Source organism: Leptonychotes weddellii, chromosome 3, assembly GCF_054177405.1.
Source record: "Leptonychotes weddellii isolate Sample4059 chromosome 3, ASM5417740v2, whole genome shotgun sequence".
Classification (NCBI taxonomy): Eukaryota; Metazoa; Chordata; class Mammalia; order Carnivora; family Phocidae; genus Leptonychotes; species Leptonychotes weddellii.
The window spans coordinates 116,796,380-116,810,643 of record NC_138371.1 but is presented as its reverse complement, the minus strand read 5'-3'; the positions used below and the strand labels follow the sequence as shown (position 1 = coordinate 116,810,643).

The 14,264-nt window shown below is 35.6% G+C and overlaps 1 long non-coding RNA gene across 1 annotated transcript in view; it reads right to left on the bottom strand.

Moving 5' to 3' along the window:
* Positions 1-10,120: 10,120 nt before the first annotated feature.
* The window catches only part of LOC145720622 (uncharacterized), a 324,122-nt gene continuing 319,978 nt past the window's right edge, over positions 10,121-14,264 (bottom strand). Inside the window, exon 3 of the long non-coding RNA XR_014143724.1 lies at positions 10,121-10,167. This is a non-coding gene — a long non-coding RNA (uncharacterized LOC145720622). The remainder of the gene's footprint in view (positions 10,168-14,264) is intronic.

Sequence of the window (14,264 nt, the reverse complement as noted above, 5' to 3'; positions counted from 1 at the left end):
CTTACTCTCTGCTAGAATTGTGGTAGGTACTGGGGACACAACAGCAGGCAAGAGAAACATGACCCTGCCCTCATGGAGGTAACAGTCTAGCAAGAAAGTCACATCTTACCTAAGCTAAGCAATAATAATGAAATGTGATAAGCACTGGTAGAAGGTAAATCAGTTAGAACTCTTTCAATTGCCAACTGGAACACACACACACACACACACACACCCTGACTTAAACAAACAAACAAACAAAAGTGAATGTATTAGCTCATACAACTGAAAACCTCAGGCATACATTTGCCTTTAAGTGATTTTTGATGCAGGAATTTAAATGTTTTCACCCAAAACTTGTTCCTTTGTCTTCATCTTTTGGCTTCCCTTCTCTAGGTTGGCTGCATTATCCAAACTGGCTCTCACCTTATGGAGACAAGATAGCTTAACCACCATGATCTCACATCTTTACAGCAGAAAAAGAGAGCCACTTCTCCAATAGGTCCCCAAGAGCTCTGAGACTCATGCTGATTTTATCAGCTTGGATCATACACTCACTCCAAGACAATGATCACAGCCTGGGAAATGTAATATACAGATTGTCTAGGCCAGTATTTATGGCAACTGTCTCACAGAAACAGCTACCATATTATGTCAGATTCAGGCAACATACCCACAATTATTTTTGTTAAAGCTACATTTAGATATCAACATGCCAATGTTGTTATTGAGCATTGCAAAAAGGTATGAATACCATCCTGAATGCTTTTCTTTCATAGGTAACACTGATGAATCGTAGAAACTTATCGACAACTAATAATATTTTCCCCTGTTTCTCTCCTTTGAATCTCAAACCACAAGAGTCTAAAGGAAGCATTCCACTATCAAAATATTGTAACCCAAAAATTGAGTTCTTCACCAAAGCAGATAGTATTCAACATAAACTACTATATAATTATATATATAATACATAACTATTTTGAATTTGAAAGATTTCTAGAACCTTATGCTTGCCATGTACTCTGTAACTGGACAAGTGTGAAAGCCATCATGTAACCCAAAGACATGACATTTTTTTTTTAATATAAATAAAAAATTCCCTCATTTCTGAGAGGAGCGAAATGGTGGTGCCAAGGAAGGCTAAAAGGTTAGATCCCTCAGAAAGGAGAAACCTGGCAATGTCCTAAATTTCAAATCATTTAAACATCCCATTATATATGATCAGCCCCAGATCTAACATGTATTGAATGTCAAAAGATAGCTGTAGAATAGATCTTGAAATTCCCTGTGGTCACAGATTTTTCCAAAAGTTTCTGTTAATTTGGGGAGAGAAAAAATGAAGGTAAGGAGAAAAGGAAGGAATTCCTATAAAATAAGAAGGAATAATGTCAATTCTAAGCACCTCATGTCAAACACCTTGACACAGGTACTTATTCCTCCAAGGTACCAGTTTACAAACTTTAATGTGCATCAAATCATCTGGGAAACTTCTTTAAAATACAGATTCTGAGCCCTATTCTCAGCCATTCTGCTTACATAAGTTCTGAATGGTGCCTAAGATCCTACCTTTTTAATGAGCACTTTTGGTGATTTTGGTGCTAACAGTCCAACAAACACACTAAGAGAAAATTAATTTATATCTAAATCAAAAGCTGCTATATGTAATGAAAACAAAATCTTAGAAACTATCGTAAGAATAGAGAGAGTGTACATATCAGTACTATCCTTCATTCATGAGTAAATCCCACCAGCTAGACCAGGTTCTGCATTATAAATGCAGGCATACATAACACAGACAACATGGATGAAGACCAGTTCTTAGAGGCATACAGACCGTAGAATTTAAGATAGTTATGTCCCTGAGAACAAATATTGACATCATGGAGATACGGTGCATTTTTGAAGTGAGGACAGCAAGCAGGACTGTGTAAGACAAAGGACTTCAATCCAGAAGGTTATTTGGAGGTCAGGTGCTGAAATCTCTGGGGCAGGCATCAGATCAGCACTATATGCTCTATCTGTAAGTATTTTAGCAAACTTCCCTAACAAATCTTGAGTTCTGGTTGATTTCCAAAATGATTCCTGGAATGTTGGAATACCTCATTTGTAGAAGCAGTGACTAGTAGGGAATTGTGGTCATCCACATCTCCCCATACAGATCCAATTTCTGATTCATTGGGTTACATCATGTAATGTGATCAGAGAAGAGAGCAAAGTATAATAAGCAGTCAAACTACTGTTCTTGCAAATATCTGTTCATTTTCAAATCCACCAGTAATCCAAGGACTCTGCAGTGGCTTTATACTCTCCATTAATTTTTCTACCCAGTTTATCCCCATAAAGTTGATTTCTGCTAGACTTGCAGAAATTTTCTGTACTGTATACTTTCACAAAGCCCCAAAATCCATGGGTAATAACTGAAGATCTAAAAGTTTTCATCTATGAAACTTATAAACTTATAAAACTGGCCTTATAAACATATCCAAAAGACAGTTTTGACAATAATTCATATGCTCAGAAAAAAATGTTTCATATTGCAATGACCCACATGGGGATTGTGTGTGTGTGTTTGTGTGTGTGTAGTATGTGTGTATATAGACAGCAGTGTAATATTTCAAGCAAAAAATACTTACTTATCTCTAATGGAAAACTATCTCTTTTCTTTTTAACTGATGTTAATTTATTTTAGGAGAGGGCAGAAAATTAAAATCAATACAGTATAGTGATTAAAGGTACAGATTTTGAATTGAATTTTAATCCCAACCCTGACATGACTTTTGAGATTTGGGATAAGTTTCTTAAATCTCTAACATCAGTATTCACAGCTCTAACATAGACACAAAAATACCTACCTTCCAGGATTGTTGAGAATTTTAAAAGATATAATGTGTGTCAAGCACTTAACACAGTGACTATAACATAGTAGGTAATTATAATCATGATTTTGATCAAATATTTACCTTAAAGAAGCCAATGAGGAAGAAAAAGACACATTCCTTCATTAATTTCTCATGTATATTAGAAGAATCAAATGTTTTCAGAAAACATTTGAAAATTTGTTAAGTGACTTGAAAGCATCCTGAATTCTTGCACTTCACAAAATAGGAAGACCAGAGTAGGCAGAGGACAACTTTTTACCTACCTATACCTATAATTCATGGTGAAGATGTTGATTCTAAAACAGTTTCCTACTATCTGTGTTGAAAACCAAAGCATGCAACATTTCTGCTCATTTCCACTTCCATTTCTATTTCTATGCAGCCCAGATTACTATGTTTGTTAGAAGGACCATAAGGCAACTGAAAACTAAATTTACCTATAAAAGGGCAACCAGAATACTTATGATCTTAGAGACCCTATATTCTTGAGAATACTAATTAAATACTAATTTCCTCCAAAAATTATTCTGTTCTCCCACAGAACACCTGATTTTTAACTGGGCATTTGACCACCCAAAATAAAGACTTCTTTACAAGTAGATTTGTCCAAGTGACCTGGTTCTTCAAGTCAATAAGATATAAGCACAAATTTATTGAAATTTTGAAAACTTTCCTTAGATAGCTGGCACATGATCCTCTCTTCTCCTCTGTCCTCTCTCTTACCTGCTAGCTAGAATATGAACATGCTGACTAACAGGGGAAGAAGCCATTGTTGACCAGAAGGTGGCTTGGGAATAGAGGCTATCATAGAAAAACAATAAGCTAGAAAAAGCCTTGAGTCCTGAATGTTTTGTAAAGCAAAGCTACCATAACATGCCTGATCCTACTTCTGTGTGAGAGAAAAATCATTTTCTAACTTTTAAAGTTACCATTATTTTTTTATCCACCACTGAACTTTACCATAACTGTGTTGAATGAAGAAAACATTTTAGAGGAATGAGATTAACCTAGACTCACATGAGCTGAATTAAAATCCACTCTCCTGAAAGGCCTACACTTTATAACCAGCAGTGGCCTGAAAGTATGCAGTGCCCTGTTTGCATGTTTTTAAGTTCCCAGTTATCCTCAGGACATTATTTATCTCCATAATTCTGAAACAGAGATGCTCCTCCACTCTTACAATCCATCCAATAAAAACAAAACCCATCACAATCTTCACTTTTACAATTTTGAATTTCTGTGAAAACAGACTTCTCTATCACTTTCATATAGCTAACTGGTTCTCAATTCTTCCTAATGAAAACCCATGATTTTTCCCTTCTCTAAACATTTCAAATGTTACCAACATTATTCTTTCATGTATTGTTATTTTTAATTTAAAAAAACTCTGTGATTTTCTAGACTTTAAAGACATTCACTCAACTTTTCTTTTATTATTATGCTATGTTAATCACCATACATTACATCATGTTTTTGATGTAGTGTTCCACGATTCATTGTTTGCATATGACACCCAGTGCTCCATGCAGAACGTGCCCCCTTTAATACCCATCACCAGGCTAACCCACCCCCACCCCCTCCCCTCTAGAACCCTCAGTTTGTTTCTCAGAGTCCATAGTCTCTCATGGTTCGTCTCCCCCTTCGATTTCCCCCCCTTCATTCTTCCCCTCCTGCTATCTTCTTCTTTTTTTTTTTTTAACATATAATGTATTATTTGTTTCAGAGGTACAACTCAACTTTTATTCTTCTCAACTAAAGAAGCCTAATGTTTTAGTCTGTCACTGACATTTTTACCCCATTTGATTCTTTTTTAAACATATTTATTTATTTATTTATTTATTTATTTAAGAGAGAATGTGGGGAGAGGCAAAGGGAGAGAATCTCTAGCAGACTCTCCACAGAGTGCAGAGCCCAACACAGGGCTCAATCTCAGGACCCTGAGATCATGACCCAAACCAAAATCAAGAGTCAGAGGCTTAACTGACTGAGTCACTCAGGTGCCCCCTCTCATTTGATTCTTTTAGTGTTCTTCTTTGGCACTTTCAACATTACGTTATAAATTTCCTGCGTATAACAAAAATTTCCAGTGAAAAATGAAGACACAAAAGAACTCAGGATATGAAAGAAACAAATTGTTGAAACAAATCCTCATGCTTATTGTAAAAGATCTTTCCTACAGATAATTATATATGCCTAAGATGAAAGAAAACTTCAAAATAAGCATTACTTCCCCTCTCTTCAGTATTGCTGTGTTGAGGGCAATGAGACAATAAACTGAATCATACCTCTCTCTCTGCTTCCCCTTCATAACCAGGACAAGGGACTGGAGAATTTCCAATGGAAAGTAGAATAGAGTAATATATTTTGTTAGGGCTTCATACTACCACAAGCACTATCAAGCACTTTTCCACTTGTTAGCTCTATAACCTTGGGAAAGTGATTTAACCTTTTTCTGCCTCAGTTTCCTTACCTAAAAATTGGGATAACAATAGTATCTTTGAATTGGGTTATTATGAAGATTAAATGAGACAATTTATGTAAAATAATTGCCATGGCATCCATCACATATTAAGAACACAGTAAACAGATCTCCTTACTTATAACAATGATGATTCTGTCCTCTAATTAGGCCATGGTGGCAACTGAATGACACTGACGGAACACTGGGACACTTACTCATAAACATAGTGCTCTGCATGCAGCCTACCCAAAAAAATCTACACATGAAAATCTATACAAAAACTACTAAATGTACACATCTGAAATTTTAATTTAAAAAATATATACTGAGATATACATTATATGAATCCTTTGAGTGTAGAATGTAGCACTTCAATTTTGATTGCCTCTTACATTTTGAAGAATTATCACATCAGTGTGTTTAGCACCACTTGAGATATATTGAAGAATGTAGCAGAAATGTAACAGAGCCTGTCTTGTAGAGCTTACCTAATGCTAATATCACAGACATATTTGCCAGCTTATAACATCAAACATACTACTAAGACAATATAAGACTAGGAGATAAATTGTAGAATGGGTTCCAAATGTTTTACAGAGGGGGAAAAAGATAAAAGAGAATTCAAGTTGTGAAGAAAGATTCTATGAAATATGTTGGCATTAAACTAAGCACTAAAGAATCTTGAATAACTCTTAGCTATTTCATTAAGCCAAAAATGTCCCCTTTAAAATGGGCCTGTTTCTGTTTCTCTTGCATATTTTTATTCATTGAAAAAATTTCCGAGCATATTCATGTATTGAGGATTGTAGAAGTCACTGAGAATACAATATACCTAGTCTAGTCCTCCCTGTCATAGAAAAAGCCTACAGGATTTCCTGCTCCTGGTGTTGGTGGAGTGGCTAGCTGCAGAGCAAAATTTCCACAGGATTAATCTGAGATAATTAGAAAAGTTGGAAAAAACAAAAAAAAGTGTTTGAAAATGAATCATTTGAGTACCAAGATCCTGGAGAGAAGGGAGCTATATTGTAGTACTTTTCCCTTCAAGATATTTGTTAGGCTACAAGAAGGGCAGGATAAAGAGGCTACGAGGCAAAGTAGAAATAATAGCCAAATGCTAAAAACCTGAATTGAGTTTTGAACAGTCTAATGAGACTAAGGGGATAAAAACTGGAGTTCAGGGGCCTGCAAATCAGACAGCCCCTGATAAAAGTCCCAGACCTCCAAAAGGACTTTGAAAGGGCCAGACTTTAGGATTAAGGGCAAAGTTCTCATAAAAATCCAGTGTTGACCAGTTCAATTCAAAACCAGGTAAAGGTCATCTGTTCCTGCTCAAAGTGCAGAGTAAATTAATATTAAATCCTCTCTGGAGAAAGATAACATCAGGTAGAACTTCACAAACTTATCTCTATGATTTTTCATATACAATATCTGGCATTTAATTTTTCTAATTATTAAGCATGGTAGGATAGAGAGTTAAATGCTCAGAAATCAAGAAAAAAATTAGAAAAAAACAGGAAACAGATTCAAGATGATGCAAACTTCGGAGTTCTCACACAAGGATGTTAAAACAACTGTGATTAATGTTTTCAGAAAGTAGATGAGAAAATGGAGAAATTGACCAGAAACTGAAACTAATCAAAAATTCTAAACTGCAAAAGACAATTACTACAATTAAGAAATTTATAGACATTAAACAGGAGATAAGAGAATTAGAACTGGAAGTTAGGTCAATTTAAAACATCCAGACTGGGGCGCCTGGGTGGCTTCAGTCGTTAAGTGTCTGCCTTCAGCTCAGGTCATGATCCCAGGACCCTGGGATTGAGCCCCACATTGGGCTCCCTGCTCTGTTGGAAGCCTGTTTCTCCCTCTCTCACTCCCCCTGCTTGTGTTCCCTCTCTCGCTGTGTCTCTCTCTGTCAAATAAATAAATAAAATTTTTAAAACATCCAGACTAAAGAACAGAGAGAGGAAAAGATGAAAAATAAAGAAAAGGTATATGAAAGATCTATTGGACAAATTACTGAAGTCCTAAAAGGAGAGTAGATAGTGAGGCAAAATCTTATATGATGTTGAATAACAATATTACAGAAACAGCAGACATCAATCCACAAATTTAAGAACCTCAATGAAATCCAAGCAGGATAAACACAAAATAAAACAAACAAACAAAAACATAGTAAAACTGCTGAAAAACAAAGATGAAAAGAACATTTTAAAGTAGCCAGAGAAATAAAGATGTAAAAGATAAAAGAGTAAAGCTTCTGTAAGATAATATAGCATAATATATTCATGACCTTGGAATACAGGAAGATTTCTTAAGCAGGATGCACACACGCACACACACACACACAAATTAATCATCTCTTCATCAAGAAACACGATTATGACAATAGAAAGAGTAGAAGAACATATAATTAACAAAGGATTTGATTCCAAATAATCTGAGAACACATCAATCAATAAGAAAAAGATAAACCCATAGGAAACTTGAAGAATCATTAAAAAAGGGATGGGGCACATACAAATGACCATTAAAGATATAAAAAAATGCGCAACCACATTAGTCATTAAAGAAATGCAACAAGATATCACCTCACAAGTATGGATGGCTAAAATTGGAAAGCTTGACAATAGTAAGACATATCTATGACCAAGAGAAACTGGAGTTCTCATATATAGCTTATTGAAGCACAATATGATACAACTACTTTGGAAAATTTCAGTAATATCCTCTATTATTGTAAAATACACATCCTATGACCCAGCCATTCTACTTAATTCAATACCTAACAGAAATGTATGCAAATGGTCATTAAAAACTATACATACATAATCACAGCAGCATTAGTTATAATAGTCAAAACTGGGAACCACCCAAATAGCCATTCAGAGTAGAATAAATCAATAATTTTGCTATATACATACAACAGAAGGTTACCTATGATGAAAAATGAAAAACTACTGCTATTTACAAAAATGGGTATATCAAATAAACTTAATTTTAAACAAAACCAGTTCCCCCCAAAACATTATACTATATGATTCCATTTATATAAAGTTCATAAGATTGGATGGAGAATATTTATGGAGAGGAGGAGTGGGTAGTGACTGTAAAGGGCACAAGAGGAGCTCTTGGGGTACTGAAAATTGCTTTATTTCTTGTAGTAGTAATTAATATGAGTGTGTTCACTCTGTGAAAATTTATAATATATGTTGTATAATATGATCTGTGTACTTACTTTACACAATATTAAGTTATATGCCCAGTACCATGTTAGTTAAAGGAAATAAATATCTACTGATTTAATTTATGGACTTCACTTGCCATAGACACAGTACCTCCAAAAAAACGGGGGGAGGGGAGATCCTGACACAGGAATAAAATATAAAAACCAATTCATCCTCACAGGTGCAAGAGGGCTGGGTAAATCTTCAGCCCTGATGCCTGCACCAGGATCACCACACCCTTGGCACAGCTGTCCATGTACCACGCTTGCTTTATAAAAGAACATTTTGCTAACTTTCTAAGACTGTAGACCTAAACACAAAATTCTGTTTCTAAGATAACATCCTGTACCATACTTTGTTTTACTTTGGCTGCCGACCTGGAACAGTCATTGCCTCCATTATTTGAAATGGAGGGCTTTTCAGTGCTACATTTATGAGTTTCTTATTTTTTAAGTGGATAAACCTGGCCAACACCACAACCTTAAATAATTTTACTAGAACAAGTACCATCCACTGCAGACACATCCTTCATAGAGAAAAATCTGGCTTCTTGGTACTTTGGTCTGGCCAACAGACATCCTGCCAGGTTTACAGTGAAAGATCAGGGTTCTCTGACAACAGCATGAGGAATATTTCCCATCCAGGAATGAGTGAATTCGGACAGGAGTTCACAGGTCTGGCAAGACATCATGTGGACTAGGCCAAACCAAACATCGAGTGGAAAACTCCACTCAGACAGTATTCCATGGGTCCAGGCCCCCTGCAGCCAGCCCACATGTGCAACTGACACTACTTAGTAATGAAGCAGCAGCCAAACAGTATTGCACACACTGTGCAGAGAATGTGCCTCAGCCAGGTGGAGGGAAGGATGACAGGACCACTGGGACACTGTCCCAGGTCTAATCAGAAAAATACACTCTGGGTTTTTCCAGGACCTCATGATGCCAGAGATATTTTGATCGTGAAGTTGAGATATTTTGAGCATAAGTGGCTTTTGTGACCCATATGTCTAAATATTTTCCCTTTTATGCTAGGAAAAAAAGAAACCTTGGCTCACAGCTCCACAAAGTGAAAAAAAAATGAAATAAAACTTTACTTAAAGCACAAATGTATCCTACCATATTCTGCCATCTCCCTTCAACCTTCTTATTCCTCAACTGCAAAGTCACTAGTTCGGAATAGTGTTGCTATGCATTTTGCATAGTGACTAGTATACTTTTCATTCCTAAAACTATTATTTATTCATATAGTTGTTATATCTACTTGTGTTAATTTATTTAAAACACTTTTAAAGGTGCTATATAAGCACTTCTTGAAATTTTGCCCCCAATAAGAAAGATTTCATAAAGAAAGAGAACAAATTAATTCAACATATCTAAACCTGCACTTGCCACAACTTCCATATTACTTCTCTCCATTGCTATGAATAATTGAGGGTTGTCTGTGTATCTATTTTAAAAGTATGTGACATTTACCCATTATATCTGAAACTGGAAAGCATGAAGATGCATGTATGTGGCAAATGCAGAGCAAGATATTCTCCCCCAAAAAGTAGGAAATCACTTTACTTACAGTATATTGTAGTAGACTTCACAGAACAGTTGAAGATATCAGAAGACTCCTAAATGTGTAAAGGAAAATTAATTTTTAAAATTCTGTGAACTTCAAAGATTGTACAGATATATAAAACAGTTATATCGCATGCACTAATATTTCTATGACTAATGATGCTATTAAGGTCCAATTTCCAAAACATATATATACATTTCCTGACAGATAAATTCTTATAACTAGAACAGTATAGTTTTTCTAAATAAATATAATTCACATCCATTTAAGTAAAATCACATTTATATACCTCTCCTCAAAGAGTAAGGAAAGAGCCAAAAATTACTGTGAGCTGTTAACTCCAACAAAGGTCAGTTACCTTCTGCTGTGCTTTCTCATGTTTTCTTGGAATTCCACATCACCCCATTTTGTAACTCTATTTTTTTAATCATCTCAGTAAAAATTCAAAGATTCTAACCTTTCTCATAAGAGGCAAGGAAGGATGAAAGACTGCTCCCCAGGTCAATTTACTTGCCAAGGAGCTAAGATTTCTCCCAGTATTCATGTTCCAATGGCAAAGGGTTTAAGAGGGAAAAGAGATAGGTTGTTTGGTTCAATCCAGAACACTCTTGACTGAAATATTTTTCTTTTTCTTTAAAAATAATATCTACAATTTCTATAGCCATTTATAATTTACAAAGTGCTGCCCCATGTTATTTTGTTTAATCCTCACCAGAATAGGTGTTCAGACTATATTTTGTAGATGCAGAAACTGAAGCCAGAACCTGAATCTATGCCCCCAACCCCAGCACAAAGCTTTTTCCTCTTAACCACAACTGCTCTGAATACATGAAAATAAGAAATGAGGCTGCTTAGAACTCCCTTCTCTTGGGTGAGAACCATAAAGAAGATTCATGATTTAAAATTAAGAGAGTTATCAATAAAAGCTAAACTATGGAATAGTCCAAATGTCCATCAACTGATGAATGGATAAAGAAGATGTGGTATATATACATACATACACACACACACACGCATACACACACAATGGAATACTACTCAGCTTCAAAAAGAATGAAATCTTGCCATTTGCAATGATGTGGATGGAGCTAGAGAGATTTATGCTAAGCGAAATAAGTCAGCCAGAGAAAGACAAATACCATATGATTGCACTCGTATGTGGAATTTAAGAAACAAAACAGATGAACATATGGGAAGGGAGGAAAAAAGAGAGAGAGAGAGAGAGGGAAACAAACCCTAAGAGACTCTTTACAATAGAGAACAAACTAAGGGTTGACGGAGGGAAGTGGGTGGGGGATTGGCTAAATGGGTGATAGGTATTAAGGGGGCACTAGTTACAATGAACACTAGCTATTATATGTAAGTTGATGAATCACTAAATTCTACTTCTGAAACCAATACTGCACTATATGTTAACTATATGCAAACAATGAATCATGGAACACTACATGAAAAAACTAATGATGTACTATATGGTGACATAACATAACAAAATAAAATAAAATATTTAAAAATTTTTGAAAAAAAAAATAGATAGATAGATAAATAAAATGAAGAGAGATACTAATGGAGCCTGAAAAGACACTTAGCAAATCTAACTAGACCTATGAAAAAAATTTTTGATAGAGAAAGAGAGCTGAGACATGGAAGTGATCATTTCAGCCTCTAAGGAAGTCACTAAAAAATGAGAACCATTTTAGCATTAGTATGACGAATGCTAAAGCAGAGGTTCTGACTGGTGCTACCAAAAAAAAAAAGAGAGAGAGAGAGAGTCTGGGATTAAAACACCACATTTGTAGTCATAAGAAGGATAGATCTAGGTAAAACCTGCTTGTAACTGTAAATCAATAATATCTCTACTGTAGTCAAATAAATAAGACCTTTTAAAAAGAATTTGAGTGTAATAGTAAGATTGCTGAAGGACATGGCAATTTCAAAGAGGTTTATGAGGAAAACTACACTATTCTCAAGCAAAGTAGGGAAACTCATGGTCTGAAAATTGTAACTGAAAAGAAAATTGTTAAACTTACATTGATAATCTTTTTTTAAAAAAATATTTTATTTATTTATTTGACAGAGAGTGAGAGAGCACAAGCAGAGTAAGCAGCAGAGGGGGAGGGAGAAGCAGGCTCTCTGCTGAGCAGGGAACCCAACTCAGGGCTTGATCCCGGAATGCCGGGATCATGACCTGAGCCAAAGGCAGACACTTAACCCACTGAGCCACCCAGGCACCCAGACAATCTCTTTTAATTGTGCTGTATCAGTTGAAATTATTGTTCAGTTTCCTGCCTTTCTAGATTGAATGACTTAAACTCACTATTTCCACAGCTTGTAAAAGCATTAAACATCCCCACGATCCCTTTCTACCTTTATCTTCTACTTCCACATGTGCTGTTTTGGTGTTTCACTGTGTCAACCAAATTGTGAACTCATACCTTTTACTGGTTTCAAAAAAATTAAAACAAATATTACCTTTTAAAAAATCATATTCACAATGATCATTATGAGAAATAGAGATTATAGATTTCAAAAGATTCAAAGAGTATGGCATAGCTCCAATTTTAAAATTCATCTTTCAGATACCATTTTTCTCAAAATTTCTCTGGCAGTAATGGAATTTGGAGGTCCTGACTTCATCCCTTTTCTAGCCAGCACCTCATCTAGTCTCCCAACCTGCTAACTGCTCTTGTTTTTCACTGACCTCCTCTTTCTTTTCATTTTCTTCTCCCTCCATCTCAAGAAGGGGAAAAGGTTTCTTGTGTCAAGTTTAACAACTTAGTGACTGTCTTTTGTTGCTGAGATGTGCCTAAGGTCTCATGATCCAAACCAAGAGATTACTCAAGCATTTTTCTCCCCCAATACCTCTTAACTCTAGTAAAGGGGAAAAGAATGGAACAATAGTCATAAATGATCAAACAACTCTGGACACCCATTTATTTGAAAGGAAACATACATTTAAAACCAACTTAGATAATGTATTATTTGTCCTATATATATCATATTCATAGTTGTTTTAAAAGCAAACTACTTATATGTATCCAGGTCACATGAATATGAAGGATTAGTAAGCAAAATCCCTCATACTGAATTATAAAGGACATAGCATGTGGAATGATACAGCATAGTTCAAAGTTTGTCTCCCCCACTACCTTAGGCAAGTTAACTTGCTCATAATAGGGACTTACTTAATATTTACTAGCTCAAACACCAGCTGTAATAACACCAATGGTGTGTCAATATAGTTCTAAGTTGCCTTATGTCATCATATTGGAGAATCACCTCAAAACCCTAATTATCAATGAGTATTTGCCTTCTCCTCCCTCTCCATTACTGTAGATATTCTGAATTTTATTTATGTGGGCTTTTCATTGTCCCTACTGAAATTCTAGGCCCAAAAAAAAAGGAGGGTTGGAGGAGCTAAATAAATGTTAGACTCATGGCATTGCATGTATATTCATGGTAAAAAACATATTTCTGTATTTTTTACTTTCCAGTAATTTTTTTTCTAGGATAACTCCAATATAAAATATGCAAGCAATTGTAAAAGAATACTGTCAGCTAAAAGTGGGCACACTTTAGGACGAAATTTTTATCTCTTGAGTTTTTCCTTTTTTTTTTTTTATTATGTTATGTTTGTTACCATACACTACATCATTAGTTTTTGATGTAGTGTTCCACGATTCATTGTTTTCATATAACACCCAATGCTCCATGCAATACATGCCCTCCTTAATACCCATCACCGGGCTAACCCGTCCCCACACCCCCTCCCCTCTAAAACCCTCAGTTTGCCTCTCGGAGTCCATAGTCTCTCATGGTTCATCTCTCCCTCCAATTTCCCCCATTCGTTTTTCCCTTCCTTTTCCTAATGTCCTCCATGCTATTCCTTATGTTCCATAAATAAGTGAAACCATATGATAATTGACTTTCTCTGCTTGACTTATTTCACTTAGCATAATCTCCTCCAGTCTCATCCATGTTGATATAAAAGCAGGGATTCATCCTTTCTGATGGCTGAGTAATATTTCATTGTATATATGGATGACATCTTCTTTATCCATTCGTTTATTGAAGAGCATCTCCACTCTTCCCACAGTTTAGCTATTGCGGACATTGCTGCTATGAACATTGGGGTGCATATGGCCCTTC